The following is a 23,090-nucleotide window of genomic DNA, read 5'->3' as shown; positions in this document are numbered from 1 at the left end:
TTTTGATGCTTCCACCACCACCTCCACCAAGTGCAACAAATGATAATGTTTAGATGTCGACTGCAGAAAAAGGGGAAGACACAAGAACATTAGGATAGACTTCTTCATCTGATCCTAGTGTATAGATAATAGGTACACCCCCAAAAATTATGATTGTTCAAAGTAAATTAGAAGAGGAAAAGGAGGAAACAAAATATGAGGAGCAAGCTACAATCCAAACATTGATCGATTACTAAAAACTGGCACTCCTACACAAACTCTTCAAAAATTGACCACTAAAACGATATCATTGCAAGTCCAAACACCAAGTTTGAGCTCTATAAAGGTTGCCAGGATATTTCACTATGGAGATCCTGAGCTAGATGAAGAGATTATTATACCTCCTTATGACTCCAAGACCCATAACTATTGAGCAGATAACTGAGATGCAGAATGCACTAGATAGGCGAAAAAGGTAGGAGATACTCAAAAAAGAATATAAACACAAGCAAGCATTGAATGACATTAAGGACATCTTCATGGATGCCTTCAGCTTGCAGTCACTAGAAGAATCAAAGCCCATAATGGAGCAACTATTAGATATAGTTGACCAAGTGACCAATGAAGACCAAGATACTAATGCTAAACTCATGGAATGGTTAGAAAGAAAATTTCAAGGGAAGGTAAATAAAAAGATATCAGGTGATATAGCACTAGCACAGGTAGAGTTGGCTAAGAAACTTGAAAAATTCAAAACTATAATTAAGAACACTTTCTCATTATACAACAAATTATGTGATTTTTCCAACTTCACACAAGAAACTAGCCAATGTATATTGAGCTTGGAGAAAAAGCTTAAGATTTCTAACATGCAGTTACCCTTAAATCCAACTTAAAGTGAGAAGCATTTTGCACAATCACTTCACACTCAAAGGGAGTTAGTTGTACTCATAGCAGAGGAAGCCAATATAAAGGCTAAATTGATGCAAATTCAATCCTCTATCACCCAACATTTGGAAGTCCTCCACAAGGAGCAAGTATATGTAGAGACAATTCTAAAGAAAGATCCTAATCTTTCTACACTTGATAGACTCATACACCTTGCTGCAGAGATTTTCATCCAACACAAATCACTAGACATTGCTTTGGAGAATTGGGATGTAGCTCTGAAAATAATAATGGAGGTAAATAGTAACTTTTTGGCTAAGTATGGAATTACTCCTTATAACCCTTTGACATTAGTGTCAAAAGGGGGGAGATATAAGGGAGATATAATGTATATATTGATGAAGATATAACTAAGGGGGAGAATACTATAAATTTTGATTGCATTCTTTCATTAAGAAAAGTTTGTAGATAGCCAAAAGGGGGAGATAAGTAATAAGAAAAAGTGAGGGGGAGATACAAAATTTTGGCAATCATATGGAAGATAGCTCTATTCCATATAAGATCTGATACAAAATGCAGGAATTCCATAGCTTTGATAGATCAGATATAGAACATAGGTACAGAATATAGGTACAAGGCAAAAGATAAAGAGTATTAGGCACATCAACATAGAATTTTGGTTTCAAGAATTAATAAGGCACAATCATCTCAAGGGGAGTTATAAGGTATATTGTTCCTTACAAAATTTTGAACAAATTTTGAAATTTTTGCATATATACCGAGCAGAATGAAAAATGTATTCATAAGGTCAATTTAATAATGCATAGTTAAGTGTTTTTGACACTCATGTAAAAGGGGGAGATTGTTGGTCTTAGAATGGTTTTGACATTCGAGTGTCAACACACTTAACCAATTTCACTATACATGCCAAGTACACTATGTATGCTTAGCTATAGTATGTGCCAAGCCAAAATTTCAACAGGTGCCAAGTGACTTCAGGCGTCAAGTAAGCAATAGATGTCTAGTGATATATAGGTGTCAAGTTGATGCCAAGCAAGTTAAAGTGCTTCATATTCTGAGTGAGCCAAAATCATACATGTGTCGAGCAAGATAGAATGCAATAGATGCCAAGCAAAGCAGGATAGTATATGTTTCGAGCACCAGTAGTCCAGTATGTGCCGAGTAACACAGAATCAACATATTAGTTTGTGCCCTCACAAACTCAGATGTAAACCATTTTTTTGGAGCTGACATAGAAGGATTTCAAAGGATAACAGGGACAAGGATGAATCTTTTACATTTCCTATGCAATCAACATGCAACCAATTAGAAAAATGGAGAAGGCATGCAACCAATGAGAAAAATGCAAGGAATGAGTGAGAATTCAAGATTCAATATGGATCGTAGATCCATACCTAACCCTAAGTCTTCACAATCTTAAAAGAAAGATGAAAACCTCATTGTGTGTGTGGAAGAGAATAGTGTATGGGTGAACTATAGTGAATTTTAGTGTGAAAGTGTGAAAGACTTAGAGGAATAGAGCAACAATTACATATATAGTTGATTAGAACAAAGCAAGGGATACATAACAGATATTAGATCAAGCAAGGATCACATTAGAATGAGCAAATCAAGTGCCTAAAATTAATAATTAAAGATTGCAAGTAATTAGGTCAAAGGTTTCTAATACTCTCTAACAATTGTATTAGATAGTGAAAACCCTATGTTTATAGGTTAGCTTAATAGCTATTTTGTAGATCCTTTGAAGAGGTGACTAAATCCTTTAACAGGTGACACTTCATGTAAAGTGTTTGTAAATCCTTTAACTAGGTCACTATTGACACAATGTAAAGCCTTTAACAAGGCAAGCCTTTCATAGGGTAGATCATCAAAAGTGGTCAAACAATTATTGCTATAGTAATTTTGTGGGTATCATCCCCACCCCAATTTTACCTTCTTATTCCTGGAGGGTTTCTAGGTTACCAAATTCCTGGTGTCATGTGTTGATGCATACTTTTATTTCATGTTTTCTTAAATGTTTATATGCATGCATTTTACTTTCAATTAAGTGTTCAAAAGGATTTAAAAGAATAAAAACTAGTTACTTCTAATTCACCCCCCCTCTCAAAAGTACTCTTCCCATTTTGAATATTTCAATAGATATTATGTGGATTTAATTCTATGAGATGTTGTAAGTGGACTAGTCATCAATTTGACATTATCTATCGTAGTGATATCTTCTTGGTGTATATGTGGTAGGTATTGCACTTAAGGCTTGTGATTACAAGTTATAGATTGGATATGTTGATTATGTGAGATTCACTTGGTATACCTTTAGATGCATGGATAGTTAGATGGGTTGGCACTTGTTGTGGATGTTATTTCATCTATGGATTTTTTTTACAACTACAAATACATATGTTCACCTTTAGATTGGGTGTTGTTGATTGGCATTTTCATTCGGTCAAAATGTTATGATTATTATGTAACAAGTTGGGTGGATTTCTCTATGGATGGCTTCTATATATGTTTGGTGGCAGTGGCATAATAGGTGGTGGGATCACTCATGTTTAATATGTTGAATATTTTGATTTTTTTTGGGTACCAAGATGGATCACATGGTGTACTTTGATCCATGATAGTGTATGTGGTTATGATGGATTATTTACTTGACCATTTATGTGACTATAGATTGACCCTATGCAATGTATACAACCAATGGAAGATAGTTCAGATTATGTTTGGTGCACACAATGCATAATAATGTTTAAATTGTAGTATTTTATTATATTATGTAATATTGTACCTATATAGATGTGCAACATGGAGAGACTCCCATGGAATATTCTTGATGAGTTGTATGTAACATTGTGATAATATTTGATGTAATTATTTAGTACTGGGGAAAAAGAATTAAATCTCCAATATTAAATGTGGTTCAATGGAGGTTTGGTAGCACATGATTTACGCAATACCACTTGGTGGTTTTGCTGGAGCTTGCTACTATAAAAGCAACCATAGGGGTATTTGTAGAAGCAAGGCAAGAAAGAAAAGTTAAGAATGACAAGGTGAGACATGTTAGCTAAGGGAGTATTTGTGGAGGTTGGAAGCATGGCATGGGATTTGTGGATTCATGCTTGTTCACATGGATTTCTTGGTTGTGGCTATGGTTTTAAAGACTTCCATGGTTTTATTGCAATGTTATTCTGCGAAATAATACATGGTGATGGATGCTTTTGGAGGCTGGTTTTTTTCCCTCAATGAGGGTTTCCTAAGATATATCTTGTGTCACATTTTTGTGGGTATATTGTATATTATCTTGCATGTAGATTCTTAGTACTTATTTATTTCAGATTATGTGGAAATGGTTATATTTTAGGCAATAAGTTTTCTTACAAAAAGATCATATCCCTCATAATTCTATCCCACAAACATGAAAGCATAGAGAGAGAGAGAGAGAGAGAGAGAGAGAGGGATTATATTGCTCAATAAGGTTTGTGTGTCTTACTATGAATCACAAAAAATAAAAAAATAAAAGAAGGATTAAATGGTCTAGAAAGTTTGCATTAGAGATTATATTTCTCAATAATGTTTGAGTGTCTTACTAAGAATCACAAAAAAAAAGGATCAAATGGTCTAGTGGGTTTTTATGCCCAATAGTCATTCTCATACACCTGTCATAAGCTTTTGCATGCATGTGTATGCATGTTTCCACTTGTGGATCAATTCCTTTGTATCACCGCATAGTGTAAATATGTCTCTGCTCCCCATGAATGGACAAGGGCATGTTATCCATAGAGATATATGTATGAAAATGTGTTTCCCATAGGATGGAAAAGTATTATTGATGCTCATTAGGGATTGGTATGTTGCACTGTAAAAGTAAAAATGCATAAAAATTAAACTATAGTAAAAGGATGGTGTATGTATGCATCCTCCTTGCAATGCCATTTAGTCATAAACATCATAAGGAAGAGAATCAAGGATATCTACTTCTAGCAACAAGGAGATATCGTTTAAATGATAATGTATGCCACATTCATAGCAAAGATAATTGACTCTTGTAAGATAACAAATATATACATATATTATTAAAGGATATGTCACTTATGTGAAGAGACCCTTGAAAGGAATTTATATTGTTAGCAAGACATATACCTTCAAGAGGAGTTCCATGGACAAAATAAGTTCAAGACAAAAGAGGGGAAGAATAAGAATGCACCTATTTAGCCCCTTGTGTCCAAGTGGATTATGGATCCTTGGATGAAGGATGAAAAACTTGAAATCATATGATAAGGGAAAATATTTATAATGAACACAACTTTACAAATAGAAAATAGGCTATGATAAATAAATAAAATGCACCTCTTGTATATAAGAGAGAGTTGTGATCAGGACACAATTCCTTGCAGGAAATAATGTCACATGATAAACATATTCTACTATACTATAGAAAGTCTATCCTTAGAGAAAATAGAGAAAGACTAGACAAACACTCTTTGCTCCCAAGGATGAGAAAATTATGAGAAGTCCATGGAAGATTATATTAAAAAAATTGTAAGATATAATGATGAACTATAACTAGAAACCACAATCCAGTTGTGCACAAAAAAAATACCCTATATCAAATAAGATGTATAATAGAATAATTAAACATCATAGAGAAACATAAGGAAAGAAACATCACATGATATGAAATTCCAAACACCATAATATGATATAAAAGATATCACATATGAAGTAAAGTATACCTGATCATTAATGACAAACATTACAATCCAAGATATAGAATGAATTGTTAGACAATGACAATCATATATTGCATAAAACAAAACCTTAAATACCCAAAGAAGGTAATGTGTTGTAAAATAATGAAAATATATAGAGAAATGAAAGGATACCATGTTATACCTAATTTAGTGAACATGAGAGGAACAATGAAGAGATAATAGATTCTTGAGAGAAAAGAGAAAGAAAATCAAATATATGCCCTAATTAAGAGATCCTTCATAACAAAGATGTGCTTATAAAAATAAGATTGCACTCAGGATTTAAATCCTTACATAACACAATAAATAAATGTAAGAGAGAATTTTATAAGAGAATGTAGGTTCATAAAGGATATTGGATGCATTGAAAAAAAGACGATGGGAATGGTGTATCTCTCCACGTGGTTTCAATTTATACTAGACATGTCATTTCAAGAAAATATAAGATTGCACTTGAGTTGTTAATCTATGTAACACAACAAATGAATTCAAGAAAACATTCCATCATATAAATAATAGCAAGTCACAAAATGAGAAAAAATGGGTCCTTTAATAGATCAAAAAAAAATGAAATAGGTAACTTCCCCTTCATGTGAGAAGACAAGGGAAATGACTATTATGTTACTCAAAAAGTAGGACAATGAGCATACAAAGGATAGGATAAAAATGTCGCGTAGGGAGGAACAACATAGTACGGATGTAGATATATTAATTAGAGTGATCATGAAAAAGATATCATTCATCATTATAATTTATTCAAAACAAGTCATAAGTAATGAATTCTTTATAAGGAAATAATGATATTGACTTGTCTTATGAATGTTATGAAGCATGGAAAAAGATCTTTTTGTGGTTCCACAATGCATGTCTCATTTCTCCTAGAAATAGGGACCCCCTAGTAAAGTTTTGTCTCCTAGACCCCCTAGTCTAGGACTTGGATCATTTTGGGACTCCCCCAAGAGTCTGGGTCAAGCCTTTGTCTCTAACTGATAAACTTAGGGTGTCATAATTTGAAAAAAATTGGAAAATTCTAGTTATTTTTGTACATGAATGCACACTAGCGCACTTAGCATACATGTGAACCTATCCATGCTTGTAGTAGTCAATACTTTGGTGGTATCTATCATAAGCCTCCCTAATAGGACCTCCTTGATTTGATAATCTTTAGGAGTCAAATCCTCAATGTCAGCATGTGGAGGAGGGATTGCTAGGTGTCCAAGCAAGTCCTAATCTTGGTTCTTCATAATGAAGGCTAGTGTTTGTGCATCACCCATAGGTGGCTCAAGCTTCTTGATGGATTTTACTAGCTCATCCATTCCCTCCTCAATAGTTACATTCAGCTACTTATTCTATCAAACCATGACCTCCCTCTTCAGCCAAAAAGGTGTAGTGCCCATTGGAGACATATATTTGACTAAAGAGGGATCCCTTTCCCTTATCCATCCTCTCTAAAGTCTTTTCTCATTGAGAGATATCACCAATCTAAGTATTTGTACCTACTTGGGCTAAGGTCCCAACCTTGGTATCATGAGGAGTTTGTTGCAGTTCCTCATGTATTTTCCCCTCCTCTGATACTTTATCAGCTTGCATTTTTTGGGGCTCTTCTTCCTCCTCTACCTGTTCTTCTAAGTCTGTCATGAGAGGAAGTGGTGTTGCTGAGCTTTTATCTAGGAATAAAAAATCTTGAGATGGTAGTGGTGGTAGGTGAAAAGGTCCTTGAGGTAGAGGCGATAATTGGTTCCACTCCTCTCATAGGGATTGACTTACCCAAAAATTGGAACATTGCCATGCTAAACCAATTCTAGTCTATTTGATCAATCCTAAGTCCTATTTTAATAGAAAATTCTTATTCTAATAATTGCTACTTGACCTAAGTGCCAAATGCATAAAATCCCTAATCTTTATTAATTATACTCTTTATTTAATTCCTAAGTATTGACTCAAATTAGCTACATTAAACCTACTAATTATGTTTAATTTAATTATAAGTCTTCATACTTTAATTAAATTAAAATTACCTTTTTTGCTAATGTAAAAGGGAATAAAATGTATTTTATTTAATAAGACATGTCCTCATTTTAATTTATTGAGTTTAATTATTCAATTAATTAAGAATTTTCATTTATGAGGTCATATTCTATTTTATTAAATTAAATATACTCTCCAAATTCTCTCTTCAATTCAAAAATGGAAACTCTAAGTGAACTGGAATTGGAAATGGAATTAATTTAGTTAACTCTTTCTGACATTCAGAAGAGAATCAATTAACTCTCCATGACACTTAGAATTGAATCAGTTAACTCCATTTACACAAGGAAGTTTCCACTACAACTGAATCTCATTTCCAATCTCGATCATCCATCCAAATTGATCTCAATCGTTGATCAATTCTAGGTTCTATTTAAAGAGCCTTCAATTCCTCATTACAGAGGTTGATAATTGATAGTATCAAACTTATGTTGAATTAACCACTCAAGCATTACTTTCATAGCATTGTTATTCTAGCATAATAATCTCATTCTAGCTTTAAAATGCATACATTTAGTATAATTTTCTCCCTTTTATTTCTAGATTAATTGCATTCATTTAGCTTTAAATTTTTATATCATCTAGCTTAAATAAATCCTTCATTCTAGATGTATGGTTGCTAGCTTCTCATTCTAAGAGCAATAGCATAATCAATCTAGTTAAAAGGCAACAGATCGAATTGTTGGACATCTTAGATGAACAATCTCATGTTTATTCCAGGATGATCTCTCAGATAAGGATCATGTTGAAGTGTGTGTAAATATTGAGGCCCACATTTCTTGCATACATATTTGGTGTCAACCGTTCAAACAAAAACTTAGAAAAATGCATCCTCATGTTTCATTACTTGTCAAAGTTGAACTGGAAAAGCTTCTAAAAGTTGGTTTCATCCATGCTATTGATTATGATGAATGGATATCAAACATTGTTCTAGTCTCCAATTATGACAAATCTATCAAAGTTTTGACAAATTTTTGAGATCTAAACTTAGCATCTCCGAAGGATGATTTTCCAATCCCCAAAATTGATATTGATAATGGATATGATAGTATGATATGAAATGTACTTACTCATGGACGAATTTTCTGGTTATAATCAGATCAAAATTGCACCAAAAGATTAGGAAAAGACTTCTTTCACTTGTGCATGGGGAACCTTTTGTTATAATGTGATGCCATTTGGTCTGAAAAATGTTGGTACCATGTATCAAAGGGTAGTTACTATAATTTTTCATGATATGATGCATAAGACCATAGAGGAAAATGTTGATGATACCTTGGTTAAGAACATAAAATGCAACACTCACCTTCAAGATTTGGGAATCATCCTAGATCATATGGATAAATTCAGTCTGAGACTTAATCCCAAGAAATGTGCATTTGGTGTAGCATCTAGAAAACTACTTGGGTACATTGTCTTGGCAAAAGGAATCAAGGTCGATCCAAAGAAAGTTCAAGCAATCATGGACATGCCTCCACCCTGTAATATCATTCAAATGAGGGGCTTACAAGGAAGACTTCAATCCATTTGCAGATTCATCTCACAGCTGGTGGATAGCTCACAACCTTTTACCAAGACTCTACATAAAGGCATGAAATACAACTGGAGCCAAGATTGTGATCAGAGACTAACACAGATAAAGCAATACCTTGCTAATCCACCGATCTTTTTGCCTCCTATCTATTGGAAGCCTCTTGTTTTGTACATCTCAACAATAGAGTCATCTCTTGGTATCTTGCTAGCTCAAGATGACAATTATAATAAGGAAAGAGCTATCTGCTATCTTAGTCACACACTAATTTCTTATGAAATGAATTATAGTATCATTGAGAAGGATTTCTTGGTAGTCATCTTTGCTTCCCAAAAGTTGAGACACTACATGCTCACTCATACTACGTGACTGGTTGCTAAAATTGATCCACTGAAGTACTTGCTTAGCAAGGCAACTCTTACAGGAAGGTTAGCTAAGTGGTTCATGATACTAAGAGAGTTTGAAATTCAATATGTTGAGATAAAGGATATTAAAAGACAAGAGATCATGGATTAATTAACAAAAGCACCAATGCAAAGTCTTCTTCAACTAAACATTGACTTCCTTGATGAATCAATTCTAATGCTCATACACCAAACTTGGGTGATGTTCTTTGAAAGCTCCTTCACACAACAGGGATCCGATGTCAAGCTCTTATTCATAATACCATAGAGATATTCATTGACTAAGGTGTACAAGATTTTATTTTCTTGTACAAACAACATTGTAGAATATGAAGAACTAATTAATAGCATGAAGATTGTAGTTGAATGAAGAGTGGATAATTAAATATCTTTGGTGATTCATACCTCATAATCAACTAGGTCAATGATGCGTACCAGACAAGGGATGAGAAATTGATCTTGTATAAATGTATGGTGGATGACCTAAAGAAATACTTTGCTCATATCGCTTTTCAACAAATTCCTCAGGCAGACAAAAAAGTGGTTGATGCAATGACTACTCTTGCTTCCATGTTACAAATGCTAGAGAATGATCTTCGACATGAGTTCCTAGTGGAAATGTGACTCTAGCCTACCTATAATTCCCTTGAATCTCAGATGATTTGTTCTCCCACTACCACCATATATACTCTTATCTATGTCACCAAAAAATTCCAGACAATCTAACCTGGAATGAAAAATGTCACCTTATCTACAATACTTCACAATATGTTATTATTACTAATAGCTATTTTAGGAGAGGTCTTGATAGAACACTCCTTAGGTGTCTAGAACTCAATGAGTCCAAACATGCATTAATTGATGTACATGAAGGCATTTGTACTCACTCTAATAGCTTGACACTAGCTTGTAAACTTATTAGAGGTAGTTACTATTGGCCGAATATGGAGCAATAGGCAATCAAATATGCCAAGTCCTACAAACAATGCCAGCTCCATGGAAATCTAATTCATGCTCCATCTAGGGAGTTGATTCCATCTATCACATTGTGGCCATTCCAACAATGAGCCTTTGATCTTGTGGGTCAAATTCACCTGTCTTCTTCAAATGGACAGAAGTTCATCATTACAACTATAAACTACTTCACTAAGTGGGTAGAGGTAGTCCCTCTCTATAGTAAATGGAAAAATTGTAGCTCTATTCATTATGAATTACATCATATGCAAGTATTGTGTACCTTCCTCCATTATTACTAACAATGTAGGACAGTTTAAAAATAAGGATCTTAATGAGTTGTGCAAAAAGTTCAAAATTGCATAACATTGGGCTTCTATTTATTACCCCTGGCGTAATGGGAAAGTGGAGGCATCCAACAAGACAATCCTTAAGATCTTGCATCGCACAATTAACAATTCTGGAAGGGACTAGTACCTTCAAATTAATCTATCTTTAAGGGTTTACAAAACAAGTATCAGAACTCCAATGGGTACAATGCCCTTTGCTTTGGTATATGGAGCGGATGTTGTGCTTTCAATTGAGGTTGAGATTCCTACTTTGAGAATCTCCATGAAGGGCATCATTATTGATCATGACTATAGAATATCTCATCTTCAAGAGCTAGAATTGTTGGATGAATGTTGGCAAGTGTTGTATGATCATCTTCAAGCTTATCAGCAGTGTATGTCTAGAAGCTACAATAAGAAGGTTAAGCCACGTGACTTTCAACTAGGTGATCTCGTTCTAAGAGAAAACCCCAAGAATCAACAACAACGGGTACAAAAAAAGAAGTTTGAACCCAACTGGCTTGGTCCATACATAGTTACTACAGTGTTTGGATCTAGTGCTTACCAACTTTCTACAGTCAAGGGAAAAGCACTCAAGGAGCTCATCAACACTCTCCATCTAAAGTGGTTCTATAGCTAATCTAATTCCAAAAGCTCTTTTTATATACTTAAAAGTCTTGAAAAAATCATTATCTTGGTGAAAACCTAGCAAAAGGAACCTTGGTAATACCAAAAACATTTGAAAAATCAAAAAATACAAAAAAATTTGAAAAAGAAAAAAAGTGTCATTGATGAAAACCTAGCAAACAGGCATCATGGTAGCAAAAAATGATGTTTTCCAAGAAGGTGAAAACCTGGTAAATAGGCATCTCTTGTTTCTAATGCTACATCTCATAGCACATCTTCTGATTTCCTGTATAGTTGCTTGCCTACTTTAGTTTGCTGCTTTCACTCATGTATCCATGGATTGAATCTTTTCATAGCTTGAGGGAAACACCCTACAGTGTCATAGGAATCTCTTTCACAATAGTCACCAGTTGTTCTAACTACATCTACCTAATGTTACTAGTGTCACTTTTGAGATTCCTCTCATGGAAGATCTCTTTCACAATAGTCACCAGTTGTCATAACTGCATCTACTACTATCACTAGTGTCACTTTTGAGATTCCTCTCATAGAAGATCTCTTTCATGAAAATACAAGTTGTTGTAGCTACATTTTCCTACTATCATTTGTATCACTTTTAAGATTCCTCTCGTGGAAGATCTCTCTCATAATAGTCACTAGTTGTCCTAACTATGTCTATCTATTATTGCTAGTGTTACTTTTGAGATTCCTCTCATGGAAAATCTCTTTCATGATAGTTACTAGTTGTCCTAACTATGTCTGCCTACTATCGCTAGTGTCACTTTTGAGATTCCTCTCATGGAAGATCTCTTTCACAATAGTCACCAGTTGTTCTAATTGCATCTGCCTACTGCCACTAGTGTCACTTTTAAGATTCCTCTCATGGAAGAACTCTTTTATGATAGTCACCAGTTGTTCTAATTGCATCTTCCTACTATTACTTGTGTCACTATTAAGATTCCTCTCATAGAAAATCTCTTAAGCTTTAGTCACTAGTTTTTCTAACTCTGTCTACCTATTTTTGCTTGTGTCACTTTTGAGATTCCTCTCACGAACGATCTCTCATGTCAATCACCAATTGTCTTAATTGTGTCTATCTACGATCACTCATTTTTCTACTAAGGTTCTTCTTATTGAAGATTCCTCTTTGACTTCAATCACTAGTTATTCTAACTATGTCTATCTACTTTTTTCACCCTATTAAGGATATTTATTTCATATCTATTCTAAATATTGACACTTGACATCAATCCTACAACACAAAACAATGAACTCAAAATGATGAATTTTTTTGGGATATGTTGAGCTTTTCTTTGTTTGTTTTGCTTTTTATTTTTCATGTCTCTTTTAACAACTCAATGATGTCACTTTCAAGAAGAGAAGCAAGGATTGGGGGAATGATCTTTTCTTTTCTTTTTGTTTGATGGTTTAGTTCCAATGACCTTAAGCATCCATATAAAAGGAGTGCCCACTATAAGAGCCTTTATCTTGTATGGGATGACTGTGTGTACCTCGACTCATTTTATATGGACTCTTTACTAAGGTTGGTTCTCCTCCTTTCTTGTTTGAGTGAATTCTCTGTGCTAGAGTAAATACTGATACTCATCCTGCTAAGTGAATGTATGGGTCACTATGAGTATACCTAGCACACTTTTGTCTTAGGTTACGAATGCAAGGGTCATTACAGATAGAATAGTTACTGATTACTTAGCATAAGAAGGATCTCTCATGTATCTAGTGTGTCTGCATGCAAGAAACATTCTAGTCATCCTAGCATTATGCTCTAATGCTTATGTTTTCTTGCTACATTAAAAGGGACAAATGTTCTGGTCATTCTGGCTTTCTGTGCCTCAAATGCTTACAGTTAATCTCGACAAAACTAGAACATATGTCATATTCATATTCCCATGATTGCAATGTCAATGGGAATTGTATGACATTTGGGATTTAGCTAAATGCTTAGTGATTATAATTTTTGAAGCTTGGTAACCAAACTTAGGGTTGCATCTAGCATAGGGCTACATTGTATAAGAAAATGGTTCGATCATTGATTTACTTGCATCCTTTTAATGAAGGATTGTTGGTTTCTTCAAAGCATCACATTTCTTCATGACTCCACAAGTGTTTGGTTCTTTGGTTCATCCTCTCAATCTTCATGTAATACCTATCACTATTAACAAAATGAAACACTACATAAGATGTTAGTTCATTTACATTTTGTATTTCATACATTCTATCATGATTCATCTCATCTACACTACATTCATACATCATATCAAATTTGCATTCATAATCATAGCATTAACATCTCATGTACAATAAACTATAAAGAGATAAAGATGACACATGCAAAGGTACTCAAATCAAAAATCTTGTTTATATGTGTGAAGTCATCTATGTACATCACTGCAAGACTATACACTACTCGAGAATTGTCAATCTCAATATGATACAAAATGGTCTTGGCACACCAATCAATATAGCCAAAGAAAAATTGGAAGAAAGTAATCTAACTCTATCCCTCTCCCTCCTCTCTAGCTAGTAGAGGAGGAGGAGGAGGCATATATGGTCTTGTTAGAGGCTGTGCACCTCCTAATTCTCACACATATTGGGAAAATTAGGGCACCTTCTCTACCTCATCCGTTATTACTGCAACTTACACCACATAGTCATATGTTACTCTCACTAACTACAATCGAATCTCATCCTGATGTTGTTATGATCTGGGAGCCTTGTGCTCTAGCTACTCTTGTAATCTACAGATCTCTTGATCCTACTCTTCTATCTGGATATCCCTCACAACAAGTTGCATATGCATCTCTCCCAACTAGTGTTGTGTTGTCCTTACATGCTCTTGGGATCTCCCTAGGGCATCCTTGGTCTATACCAAGATATCCCCACCCTGTGGCTCAATAGTAGGCTAATTCTACATCTCATCTCCCACTACCTACTCTACCTACTGGCTTGGATACTCTTTTGTGTGAGGCCTCTATGTGTCTCCTCTGATGGCTCCTAGGGATCCCATCTCAACTTGAGGACATTTGTGTTTTGTCCCACTGCAACCAGCATCTGGATCTAATCTCATCTATTGAGGAGGAATAAAAATTGGTCAAGTCCTTTATCTCGGTCTCTTCTATTATAGAAATTGTGGTGGCGGTTGTGGTGCTTGCACTGGCTATATGGGTATGGCCATCCCCACTAGGTTTGTGTATCAAGGGAAGCGATGACTCACAAAGTGTGCCTAGTATGCTAGCATCATCCCCCCATTTGCTATAGCTGGCATATATTTCCACTAGGTGACCACTAGGTTACACACATTGATCATTGATCAACCCTAGTCTAATCTAGCTAACCACCAATGATCTAGGTCTATGAAAAATTGTGCATATGAGAAATACTCTTACAAGATGTCCTACAGTCAACCATACTATCACTAGACTCATGTCAATGTGAATCTCTCAATGATCTACACAGAGTGACCAATTAGTGGTTGAGATGAAAATATGTATCCCAGCTCTATAGGTGCATCATCCCATGCCTTTGTCTCTCTCCATGTTTTCCACGCCACTACTACTAGGTCATCTAGCTAACCTATCCACTGCTCAGTCTTCCCTAGAGTTATCTAGGTCAATTGGCCTTGATATCTACATATGTATGGCTCTATGGGTTGTCTCTCATCTACAAAAATGGGTCTCATCATGGGAAAATGCTCCCATGCCCACATCTAAAGAACATAGACCCCGACTACCATGCTCTTCCTCTCATGATAAATGGTCTCATGCATCTCATGGAAAATATGAGTGAGCATGCACTGACCCCATCTGTATCACTTGGGTATCTCTAGCATCAACTGCAAAATTCAACCCCATCTACACTCTAAACCATGCTAACCACTGTCAAGCATCAGAAAACAACTAATGAATATGCTCAATACTATTGCTAACCTATGGGTGGGACCATAGATATACACTAGCTCATCCCAAGTGATGGATCTACCCATGGTAAGATCCTCCTTAAAAATGACCCTTAGTGCCTCTGTACCTATCTATGGAATTTTCATACACTACTAATAGCCCATGGAATAGTATGCAAAGAATTCTATAGATGTCCTCTGGTTTTTTAGTCATCTCTCCCTAGGGTAGATGGAATGTGTTCATTTACAAATAGAAATGCTCAACCAGTGTTGTCAATAGGTCATGATTCACCAGCAATGAGGGAATCTAGCAAAGATATGAAAGACCTAGAGCATCAATGTGTGCCATATCTACCTCATCTAGTTGTCTAATGAGTGCACCATAAGGGGGATAGTGTGATCTAAATGTGACATCTAGAAAGCTAACCTGCAACCACAAAAACAACATGCAAATGATCAGTCTCAAATAGGCAAAAATGACAAATGAAAGCACAAAATATCAACAAGAAAATCAATTTTCAAACATTAAATTTTGCAATTTACACCAGATTTTCATGTGAGCTTTCATATTCTCATGCGATATTTCACATCTTCGCATGAGGAAACACACTCTTGTCTGAGAAAATTCTAAATACTAAGTGAATAAACAACCCAGTTTAGGATTTCTCACACGAGAGATGGGTATCTTCCACATGAGGAAACCCACAACACCCGATGAAGAAGTACTGGCTCGATATTTCTTCGTGTGAGGAACAACATCCTCACATGAAAACTAACATGACAATATTGAAAACACCATTAAAAAATGCTAAAAACACTCAAAATATGTGAAATTTCAAATGCGAAGCGAGATTATCAATGACTCATCGGAGGTCCATAGTGCACTAGTCGGTTGTGTCATCTAAAGTGCTCAAATTAATGCTTACGCATGGAAACCACCATCTTTCTCCTTAGAGCTCTCTTCTTCACAAAAGACAAATGCACAAATGAATTGAAAATGACCCTTTTGGGCCTTATATAGATTTTGACCTAATTTTTCAAAGTGCACTGATTGGCATGCAAATCACCCCTGGCTAATTTGGCTGCTCTGAACTCATTTTTGGGATCAAATTCAAAATATAACACACTTAAATAGCTCAAAATCACATTTTAAAATTTTGGGACTGATGCAATCGAACACTTATGCAGTCCATTTTTTGATACTTTGTGAATCTTGGAATATTTTTAAATAACATTTTCTTCAAATTTTCTAAAATTTCTAGAAAAATCAACTTAAGTCAACTCTAGTCAAATCTAGTCAAACTTGGTGTTTTGGACCTCATAATCACTCTGAATTGACTCCATGATTTTCTTCAGATCCTTCTAATCTCTTATATATTCTTCTAAACCTTGGGTTTCTTCAATATCTCTTAATATACAACTCTGCATCACTATTTTGGTGTGTCATTTTTTGATTTTTCTCCCAAAGGGGGCAGGATGATTACATCATTGAATCTTTCAAAGATGATTTCAACTCAATTTGAATCTTATGTTCTCATCATTTGGGTCATCTTTTTCCCCTCTATCTAGCATCTACGTGATATGTCTCATCTTTTGATTAGCTGATCATATCTTATAGCAATCCTTATCAAAGTTTGATGGACAGGTATTGGGATAGTCTAACCATGACTCCTGAGGATCAAGCCTCATTCTAGGGATGATTCTACGACTCATGATAGGTCTTCTTATCTCTTCCATGGACCATTATTCAGGTGTTCTATCTAGATTTTGGGGGATTAAGCTCTATTCTGGAGATAATTCCAAATTCTTGCTAAGGATTAAGCATCATTCTAGAGATAATCCTAACTCTTCCAGAGAATTAAGCCTCATTCTGGGGACAATTCTAATCTCTTACTTTTGATCACTATTCAATGAACAAGTATCGGGATAGTCTAACCCTGATTCCTAAGGATTAAGCATTGTTCTGAGAATAATTCTATAAATCATGATTAATCTTGTCATCTTCTAATGGACAGGTATCAAAATAGTCTAACCCCGACTCCTAAGAATTGAGTCTCATTCGGGGAACAATTTTGTGAAGTTTGACAATCTTGGTTCCATCATTTTTGGTATCTAGGTGTTCTATCAAGATTCCCTAAGGTTAAGCTTCATTCAGGAGATAACCTTTAAAAGCTCATCAATTTTGGTATCTAGGTGTTCTATCTAGATTCCCTAAGGTTAAGCTTCAATCTGGAGATAACCTTAAAAAGCTTATCAATTTCGATGTCTAGGTGTTCTATCTAGATTCCCTAAGGTTAAGCTTCATTTTAGAGATAACCTTAAATATCTTATCAATTGGTTTTTGTGTTATCAATTTCAAAACCAATCTCATCACATATCAGTATCTAGGTGTTCTATCTGGAACCCCTAAGGTTAAGCTTGACTCTAGAGATAACCTTAAAAAGCTTATCAATTGGTCTATGTATCATCAATCTCAGAACTAATCTCATTTCTTGATCTATGCTTCATGCTTTTGATTTCTTTGAATCAAACGTGCTACTCACACATTTATTCAAAGAGGGGCAAATTTAATACCCCAAAATTGGAACATTGCCATGCTAAACCAATCCTGGTCTATTTGATCAATCCTAAGTCCTATTTTACTAGGTAATTCTAACTCTGAGAATTGCTACTTGATTTAAGTGTCAAATGCAAAAAATCCCTAATTTGTATTAATTATACTCTTTATTTAATTCCTAAGTATTGACTCAAATTAACTACATTAAACCTACTAATTAAGTTTAATTTAATTATAAGTCTTCATACTTTAATTAAATTAAAATTACCTTTTAGCTAAAGTATAAGGGAATTAAATGTATTTGATTTAATAAGACATATCCTCATTTTAATTTATTAAATTTAATTATTCAATATATTGAAAGAATATCTATTTATGAGGTCATATTCTATTTTATTAAATTAAATACACTCTCCAAATTCTCTCTTCAGTTTCGAACTAGAAATGGAATTAATTCAGTTAACTCTTTCTAACATTCAAAAGAGATCCAATTAACTCTCCATGACACTCAGAATTGAATCAATTAACTCCATCGACTAACTCCATCGACACAAGGAGGTTTCCACTCCAACTAAATCTCATTTCCAATCTCAACTACCCATCCAAATTGATCTAAGTCGTTGATCAATTCTAGGATTATATTTAAGGAGCCTTCAAATCCTCATTAAAGAGGTTGATAATTGATAGTATCGAACTTATGCTAAATTAACCACTCAAGCATTTACTTTCATAGCATTCTTATTCTAGCATAATAATCTCATTCTAACTTTAAAATGTATACATTTCGTATAATTTTCTCCCTTTTATTTCTAGATTAATTTCATATATTTAGGTTTAAATTTGAATATCATCTAGCTTAAATAAATCCTTCATTCTAGATTTCAAGTTGCTAGCTTCTCATTCTAAGAGCAGTAGCATAATCAATCTAGTTAGAAGGCAATAGATTGAACTGTTGGACATCTCAGATGAACAATCCCATGTTTATTTTGGGATGATATCTTGGATAAGGATCATGTTGAAGTGTGTGTGAAGATTGAGGCCCACATTTCCTGCATACATCCCCCACCATCTCAGTGCCTATCAACATGAAATCAAAATCTAAGAGGTTAAAGAAATCTATCTCTTGACCCTCCATGTCTGCGATCCACTATTGTTGTTCATCCTTTGAGTAATAACCTGAATAGGTTCTTTTGGCATAGATGGTAGTGTTGTAGTGGAGCTTCTTCTTCTTTCCTTTTCTATGACCCTAGCCAAGTGAGTCCTCTAACTCAAGGGGACATATTCAATTTGTTCCCCTTCTTCTTCTGCTTCAACTTTGGGAATGGTTCCAAGCACCTATGGGGGAGGAGTTCTATTTTTCTTCAATCTTCTCCTACATGTCCTTCCCATAGTGGGCTCAACACTGACCTTTTTAGTAGCTGAGGGGGAAGCTTCTTCCTCTTGACCTACCGATGGGACCCTCTATTCTTCATCTTATTGTTCTAGTTCCTGTTCTTGTCCTTTTGGAGACACTTGCTTAGTCTCTTGGACTTGAGCTGTTGACTCATCTTGAGGCTCTGCTTGTTCAAGATTTTTTTGTGGTTATTGAGGTAGCTAGGCATGAGTTATTTTCTTCTTACCCTTTTCTCCTCTCTTCCTTTTCAATCCTCTATCTACTTCAAAATACTCAACTTCCCATTCATATTGATGAACCATTTTTCGCCTCACTAAGGATTGAGCCAGGAAAGTTGGTAGTGTAACCTTTACACCTTTGCCTTTGATAGGCAGTATTATGGCTTTTAGATGAATAGCATGTGGAACTAGATCAAGTTTGAAAGGCTTCTTGATCCATTCCTTCATTAGTTGGACTATGTGGTGAGCTCTATTGTTGATCTTTGCATTCTCATCCCTACCAATCTTTGCATTCATGATAGGCCTATCATATATTTTGTCACAATTGTACAATGGATTCAAGACATCTTTAGTGTCTTTCTCAATAGCATTGAGCGAGATCTTCACTTTCAAGGCCTTCCCTACTAGATATAGAGTCATTCTACAATAATCCCTTGTTTGAATATCATAGTTGTCTATTGCATTCACCCAATGGTCTACAAATTGCTTCCCTATCAAATGCATGACCATCCCTATGTTGTCAAAATAAGGGCGAGGAGAATTGTACTCTTCTAAGAAATAATGATCCCATTCTCAATCAAAGGTCATGATGTCTTTCTTTTGCTTGACCTTGAAAGCACCAATGTCTTCTCATGCTATTTCCTCACTCTGTCATATGTAGATGTGATTTGCATGGCTTCTTTGGGTTCACTTGTGTGCTTGTGACCCTAAGGTATATGAATGTTTTGAACTGAATGTAGTAGGCATCGATCTCTATGATTTTGGTTGCTACCTCTATTAACGTCTATTTTCCATAATCACCCTCTATGAATTAGATGATTGTGAGTACAAAGCTATCATTCACTATCCTATACTCTTTTCTTTTATCTGAAAGCTTCTTTTTCACTAGCTAAGGATATACCACATAGGGCCATGCATTAGCATCTTGCATGCTACCCTTTTTGTAAAATCCTAGGTAGTCAAATGTTTTGGCTACCAATAAGTACACCAAATATAATATCATGTAGAATTTGGGCTCAGCCTTAACAACTACCAACTACTCGTCTAGGTTATCACTCAGCATTGTGGCCTAGTCAATTGCTATCATAGCCATTTGGATGGTTTCTATGAAATGAACCACCCAAATATTGAGATGTCTAGCTACTAGTAGACCCATGAATTTGCGTAAAAGCATAGTGGAATATCCCACGTCATCCTTCATGTATCTCCAAGTCATGTCTACTTTGCTAACTCTGTGGCCCACTAGTGTTCTATCAATAAAAAATGATGACTAGATTATATCTTTGGCTTCCTTCTCCTGATCTTGATACCATATTTTTGCTCCTTCATAAGATATGTGCACATATTGATCGGCTCTGGGCAAGTGGAATACTTTATCAATGTTTTGAGGTCAAAGGTTTATGATGAGAGCCATGATGATTTCTAAAGATTGGAAAGAAGTAGGATGTGATGTTGCATTGACCAACCCTGATCGAATGAGTGCTGACACCATTGCAGATCTTTCTCTTCACTAATTGCAGATGGTGAGGAAGGTGTTCTAGTCAATATTCCCAACTTGGTGTCTCTAATCTCAACATGTCCATCCTAGAAGTGAGATTTCCTTAGTGTACCTTGACATTTGAACACTACAAGTCTGGAAGTAATCTTTTCTACAAGTGAGTATGATGAATTCATCATTTTATCTACACAAGGAAGGAGACATTAGTTCAAAGAGCTAAAAATATAGCCCAAAACAAACCCTAATTGACAAAAAACCTAGCCAAAAATACTTGAAAAATAATCAAAAAAGAGTCCAATCCTCCCATAAGCCCTAATATGAAAAATAGCACACCTAGCACACCCTTACAAGTGTGTTAAGTGCATCATATGACATTTTGGGATCATTTTAGCATAGTTGCGCACATGCGCACCTTGGTGAGGTGAGCACATGCATGGTGCAATGCTTTGAAAGGGGGGGACTTAACTCCTTTTTATTTTTATGTACTAAGGGTGAACACATGCAAATCTTGATGGGGTGCACATGTGCACACTCTTATGTGCATGAGGGTGTGTGCACCCTTATCGTGTGCTTGAGGGTGTATTGAAAAAAAGGGTGTGCATGTATACACCTTGGAGGGTGTGCACATGTGCACCTTTTCTTAGGCTTAGTTTTTCTATCTTTAGTTTCCAAAAGTTGTGCATGTGCACACCTTTTCTTGACTTAGTGTCTTTGGTTCATTTTAGGGTGTCTTTTAGATTTTAAGTGAACAAAGGTGTGCACATCCATGCCTTGAGGAGGTGCACATGTGTGTACCTTTGGTGTTTAACATTTTTTCTTGCAGGGACAAGTGCAACTTGCAAGGGAGCAGAGGTGTGGTTTCCAATGAAGTGCAGAGAGAAGTGAGGCAAAGGTGGAGGGGGACTAAAAATATATAGACCTGGGCCTGGGGTGTGCATCCTCTAGAGGTACACACATGTGCAAGTGCACATTTGAGCATCTTCAAAGGGAAAATGAGTGCACACCTATGCATTCAATGCACCTACGCACCTTGGATAGGTGTGCATATGTGCTAAGTGCACTAGTGTGCATTCATGCACCAAAATACTTATAATTTTCCAATTTTTTCCAGTTCTAACACCCCAAGTTTACCAATCAGAGACAGAGGCTTGACCCAGACTCTTGGCGGATCCCAAAATGACCCAAGTCCCAGACTAGGGGGTCTGGAAGACAAAAATTTACTAGGGGGTCCCCATTTCTAGGAGAAATGGGGTGTGCCTTGTGAAACCACAAAAGGTCTTTTAGGTGTAAGTAAATTTAAATGTAAATAGAAGAATTCAATATGCATACACTCATCAAATAAATAAATAAATAAATTTCAAAGTCAAGGATCTCACTTTTTCTATAGAATGTTGTTGAGAGATCTTAGGTTTCCCAATTATTTTGAAGAAAAATAGGCTACCCATATGAGGTGGAATAGGGTCAATGTGATTAATATCCTCATGATGCATAGTTGGATTTGTAAAAATAAGGTCATAATGACCATCTTTTTCAACAAGACCTAAATTGATTTAATATGTGCCTATAAAGGAACAAGAAAAAACATCAAGGATGTGGTCTTTTATTTCTTAGGCACTCTTAGGAGAAGGAAAAAATAACCCATCAAGGCCTCATATATAAAAGGAATAATGAAATTCATAAGAAGTGCTTGATCATAGGAGCAATACTCATGCTATCATCTAGTTGTATAAAAGTTCTCTCATAAGGAAGGAAGTAATTTGTGTCCTTATCTAAGGGTTCATTGCAAATAGTAGAATCATCCAAGGATGAAAGGAGGTACACATTGGGGGAGGAAAGATAACAACTCAAAGAAGATTTATAAGGGAGACACTAGTCAATATCCTTATCCAAGGGCTCAATCCAAATAGTAGCACTATCAGGGTTAGCAACACCATGATGTACTAAAGGTTTATCAACAACATGTTTGAAAATATTATCGTTAGGAGGGGGATGATAATCAATG

This window comes from Cupressus sempervirens, chromosome 11 (genome assembly GCF_028749045.1).
Source record: "Cupressus sempervirens isolate cs-2001-9-10 chromosome 11, ASM2874904v1, whole genome shotgun sequence".
Classification (NCBI taxonomy): Eukaryota; Viridiplantae; Streptophyta; class Pinopsida; order Cupressales; family Cupressaceae; genus Cupressus; species Cupressus sempervirens.
The sequence above is the reverse complement of the archived record's forward strand: the minus strand, read 5'-3'. Positions refer to the sequence as shown.